The following is a 6,543-nucleotide window of genomic DNA, read 5'->3' on the forward strand; positions in this document are numbered from 1 at the left end:
ATTAGATTCGTGAACTTTTCTTCTTTGACTAAGAGAAAAAGTTAGGCACATTTTTTGAATGGAAATGTGTACAAAATCTTTATTTTATTTTAATATGCACTCACAATTATTGTTTATCTTATTTTTTTGGATTTATTAATATTTAAAAGGAATAATTTAATATTAAATTTTACTTTCAACAAAAAAAAAATGATCGTCAAAGGCTTATGGAGGCTATTTAAAATTTGGAACATCTTATTTTAAATCTCTCAATTTATATGTTTTAACTGTTAAAATAAAAAAAAAAAAATTATGTTTAATGATTTCAAAAGTTGTTAACTTATTATCTAATATGACATTTATAAATAAATAGTAGATTAATGTCACTAATTTAAATGCCGAATTTTAGAGAATGTGGAATCATAACTATCGAATTTTAAAGAATTAAAAGTTAAAACCTTTCCTTCCCCATAGTTAAATTAGTGACATAATTTATTTTATTTATAAATTTTATTTATAAATGATATAAATAATAAACTAACAACGTTTGAAACTTTAAAAATTCTAAAGAGCTTTAATAATGTTTAAATAAAGATGATCTGAAATATAAATTGGCATCAATATAGAACCATAATTTAACCATTTGACCAAAAATAAAATATTTCATGTGTTAAAAATTACAAAGCAAATAAATGAGCTTTTTCTATTTTTGTTTATTTACTTAACCAGCCAAATAAATAATTGGATATACTTTATAAAGCTTTTATTTGAAGTAAGTGATTTCAATCAAGCATAGGTCAAAACACTATTTGACAATGAGACTAGTTTCCTCACAATCATAAAAAAAATCCCACATTCAATTGAATATATTTGGTTGGTAAGTTTTTTTAATTTTTTTCAAAATATCAAATCAAAATATAATTGGTATAAAAAATTGATGAAATTATTAAGCTTGAATTAAAAATATATTAAAAAATCAATTATTAATTTTATCAATTTCTCATTTCAAAAGTTATTACTTTTTATTTTTATTTTATGATTAAAATTGTGCAAATATTAATTCTTAAAATACTAATTGATGTTTATCTATACAATATAAAAATAAAATAAAAAAAATTAAGAACATACTCACAAGAAAATAAATTCGAGTAGTCTGAATATAATAAAAAAAAACAAATATAGTAAAATAATGATTTTGTCTGGGGAGGTAAGTGAGACAAGTTTATGAGTATCAAAACTCGACTTGAGTTTGACTACGACCAAGACTCGAGTTTATATAATAATTGATCGATGACTTGTCGAACTTTTTTTAACTTCATATATATAATATATTTTTTATTTATTTTAATACTAAAATTTAAAATAATTTTTTTTAGTCTCTATCAAAATTTATATTCTAATGCATCATCATTTTTACTTTTCATCATTTCTCTCACTTAGATCATCTCCAACCCAAATACTTATTCTCAAACCAAAATACAACCCAAATACTTATTCTCAAACCAAAATACAGTAAACATATTATCAAACAGTAATTCATTTCTAATCCAAAAGCCCAAACTCAAACTCAAAAGAATATTATCAGAATATTCTTTTTTATAATAATTTTTAATTTTTTCAATATTATCTATATATTTATCTAAAATTACAAATTTAACCCATAATTTTACAACAACTTATTAATTACTTTTAAATTCTAATTAAGCATAAAACAAGTTAAACATTATTAAATAAACACAAATTACATTTCACAAACAAAAAAATACAACAAAACAAACCTTATTAAAACATATTTTCCACCCATAAAATAGACGATTTATCAATTCTCGGAATGTCTTTTTAAATGTCTTTTTCAATTTCTTAGTTATGTAATGAATTATTGTATTTTTTCGATTTATTACGTATTTTATTTTATTAAAATTGGTTTTATTATTTATTATTTTTTTTATCAATAATGTTTATTATTATAAATTTATAATACTTAAAAAAATATAAAATATAAATATAAACAAATTTAAATATAAGTTAAACATACAAACAAATTTAAATTATAATGAATTAAACATATAAATAAAATAAAATATAAATTAATTAAAATATAAATAATTAAAATATGTAAACAAATTAAAATATAAATAAGTTATGTAAATTAATTAAAAACAAACTAAAAAGACTGAAATGAAAGTTTTGAAAACTTTTGAGTATGTGAACAGTGTCTCTGTAAATTTGGGTTTGGAGGAGAGAGAATTTACAGAAAAAATTCAAAATGCAGTTGAGTTTGCAGGTGGGTTGAAGGGCTAAGAGCATCAGCAGCGCACAAGACCTCTGCCCTCTTATTTTGTGAAATCAATATTCCACATCAGCAGAAAGAAAGCGGGCACACATTGTAATTGGCCAAAACACTCCAATGCTTCCGCCCGCCTTCTTATCTAAATAATAAATTTTATTTATAATATTTTAAATAAATAACTAATTTATAATATAGGAATATTATAACTAATATTCCTATATTATAGGTTTATTATAGGAAAATTTGAGATTTTAAACTCACGTGTTAATATAATTAATAAAAAATATATTACTTTATTTAAAATATATATTTATTAATTAAATATATAAGTAATATTCCTGTATTATATATATTACAGGAGAATTTAAAATTTTACCCTTAAAACACATTAATATAATTAATAGAAAATATAAAATATTTTTATAATTTAAAATATATTATAATATTAAAAACAATTACAAGAATAAATTTGAGAATATATAATATATATTCCTATATTATAGGAAAATTTGAGAATATATAATTAATATTTCTATATTATAATAAAATATAAAATATTTTTATAATTTAAAATATATTATAATATTTTTATAATTAAATATATAATTAATATTATTATAATTTAATATATAATTAATATTTCTATCTTATAGTAAAACTTTAGAATATATATTTATTTAATGTTATTATAATGTTACTTAAAAATAGTAAGAAAAAATATTATAATTAAATATATAACTAATATTCCTATATTATATAATGATGAAAAAGTCAGAGGAGGGCATGACCGGCATAGAGGGCACTGCCCTCTTTTTGCTTTTATCTCCAATGCAAAAAATGAAAAAAAACCAATGACCTGCCCTTTTCCACGCTGTCCCATGCGGGCACAGGTAATGCGCTGGAGATGCTCTAAAACTTATTATGAAGATGAGTTTGCAGGTGGATTGGAGATGATCTTATACACAAACTATAGATTCGTATCTTCATATTATTTCTTTCGAAAATCAGGAAATTCAAGTTACTCAAATATCTCTTTTGTGCCGAAAGTGGAGTATTATTTTGAAGTAGTTTCATACTGTCTATATGTAAATTAAAATTCATTTTTATTTATCATATCGCTATTACTTTTTGCTTTTAGATAACTCTGATGATCTCGTGAACGTAGAGTCTTATAGATTTTGATTTGTGTTTCACCGAAGAAGGATCAAATGTTTAGATTCAATGTCTCAACTGTTCATAATCTATTTTACTACATTTACTCTTTTCTTTATAATAGTTGCTTTGCTATGAAATTTGACGAAGAAAGAAAAGAGCTCATTTGTCAGTAGTTTATATTTGTACATTTAACTTATTAATATTAATATGGATGGTAAGCCGTAGCTAGTAATTAGAGAGGAACATCCCACCATTCGTAACTACCTAATACATACTACCATCATTACTCTGATTCTGATATTTCTTTGTCTAATAATAAGTTAATATCAATAAAATAAAGGATAGTTTGATGATAATTAGTTTGATATATTTTTTTTATTACAATTTAAACATATATATTTAATTTATTTTTTATTTGAGTTCGAGTTCAGGTTTGTAGGTCGAGTCGAGTTTGAGCTCAAATTTATTAACTATTTAAGTTCAAATTCGAGCTGAACTAATAAGTACTAAATTGAGTCGAGCTCGAGTTCAAGTTGATTTCAGTTTGGCTTAATTCATTTGTCGCCCTAATTTGTTCAACACGACTTTATACATAAACTCAAATACTCATTTTTCCTTCAACTTAAATCATATTTAGTAAAAAAAAGACAATTCTTTTTAAGATGGAGTCTAATTTTAAAGAGATTGTTGACTACTTTATGTAGATTTATAAATAGATTATTGTATATAAATTGTGTAGATTTATAAAAGAAATTCGATGATGCTATCCATGATCAAAGAATGTGGTTGTGGGACTTTTGGTCATGTATAAAGTGTGACAAACTATTCATAAATTCACTAATTTTAATTTGTGCATCTTCTTTATAGAAACCCACTTGTACAAGAATAATATTGATATTTCATTTTGGGGATCTATCTTTTTCTCTCTCACACGCGAGTGTATTTTTTATAATTTTGTATTACTCCCTTAATCTTTATTTTCCCCTAATTAAATTGAGGATGTGAAGAAGGGGGCAAAACATGATTATGAATGATTGTTCCCACTCATCATCTTCCAAATATAATAAATTCCACTAATTATACAAACAACTTTCTCCATTTTAAATGTTTCAAGTGATGAATAAAAAATTAAATCAAAATAATTTTGTCAAGTGAGAAAGCTGAATTTTGTTTCTTTTTCTAAGTGCGTCTAATCTTCACGGATAATACATATTCCGCAAATACATTCAACAAATTTAACCAGACGAGTAGAGTCGTTAGTTAGACTCGAACCAGGACTTCAAGAAAAAGACAAGAACGCTAGGTTGAATAGGGATCTCGTACTTTATTTCTGACCAATTTATAAGTCCCTCAAAATATTTTCATGCAAGAGGCATCATAATATTTATCGATAATTTTGAATATCTGAATAATAAATCATTTTGTCCAAGTATTGTTATTTATTTATTATTATAGGAGTGTTATATAGAACAAAAATAATATATAATACATCAAACAAATTAAAGGGACAAAATTCAATCTTCCTTGACAAACTAGTTTACTTGTCACATAATAAGCCAACTTATTACATTATATATTTTTGGACTATTTCAAAAGGCCAAATTACTTTAAACACGTATTTGTTTGATCATCAAATTTTAGTTTTTTTCAACAAATATTTTATGGTCAAATGTTTTACAACCTTACAATTTTAATTCTCAATTTGACCACAAAAATTTATCAACAATTCATTTAAAAATACTTTTATTGATAGAACAAAAGTCTACAATATTATAAAAAAAAAACATTTATTATCACATAATAAAAATAGTTTCTAATATCACGGGTTTTATTTCCACTTAAAGAGTATTTTAAATGGTAGTGGAAGTCCCTAAAGTGTCATGATAATTTCATATATTAAATAAACGTCACACAATAAGCACTCATACCCAAAATAGATCTCAAATGAATTACAGATGAAGACCAACTAGGCGCACGGGCCCGCTCATTGGTCAAGAAAAAAAAGCTCAAGCCATGCACTTTTTTGGACGCAATTGACGAACGTGGACCGCTCGCCGCCAATCGAATGATTTTTCGGTTTTTCAGCTAAGAATCTTTGTCTATCTAGGGGTGATCGGGAGGTCATTCATAGACTGCATTAGAATGTGTATCATTTCTAAAATTTCGCTACTTGTCTACGTATATTTTTATTTAGAGTTATTCATCACGCACTATGTACTTCCTTCATTTGGGATATATGATAATATAATATTTTTTTTGGGATAAATGAAATGGGAGAACGAATTAAGTATGTAGCCTGCAAACACACTTAACCATTTAACTATACGAAAAATTTGTCGTATGACGGGCTCGAACCCAAGATATCCCTTTATGATTAAGATTTATACATATTTTATAAGCATAATGATACAAGTCTAATCACATGTTAATGTTTAAATTTATCCCTAAATATATTTATTATAACGATAATAATTTTTTTTCTTTGAGAAGGTTTCCGGGTCCACATACCTCCATTTACTTAATTATTTGTTTTAAATAGTGACATTGTATCAATAATTAAATTAAAACTTTACTATTATATATTTTTTAAAATATTTAACTTAACTAACAATACAATAAATAATAATAAAAAACAGGTCCCCCAAGTCCAACCACCCATCCACCCACCCTATGCATAGATATTCGGATATTCGGACACACACTCTAATAATAACATACTTTTATTTATTTATTTATAATATATATTTTTTAATCTAAAAATAATTATTTGGATCCACATTAATTTGACTAACCCACAGTGCCTAGAAACTCGGAAACACAGTCTAATAACCTATTTTTATTTATTTAATTGTTTTTTCTAAAACAATATTAATTACTTAATTTCAAATTAAAATGTTCTTAAACTCTTAAACATAACTCTGATTGGTGATGACAATGGAGCGGATAATGTATTTATCATTCCCGTCCCATTTTAATTTCGGGGATTTTTTAATATCATTCTCGCCCCGTTCGGTTTTTTTTAATTTTGAGAAATTTCGCGAGACACCGTTAATAATTTTTTTATAAAAATAAAATAAAAATTATACAATAAAATTATATAAATGAACTTTTTTTAATAT

The sequence above is a fragment of the Impatiens glandulifera genome, chromosome 6 (assembly GCF_907164915.1).
Source record: "Impatiens glandulifera chromosome 6, dImpGla2.1, whole genome shotgun sequence".
NCBI lineage: Eukaryota > Viridiplantae > Streptophyta > Magnoliopsida > Ericales > Balsaminaceae > Impatiens > Impatiens glandulifera.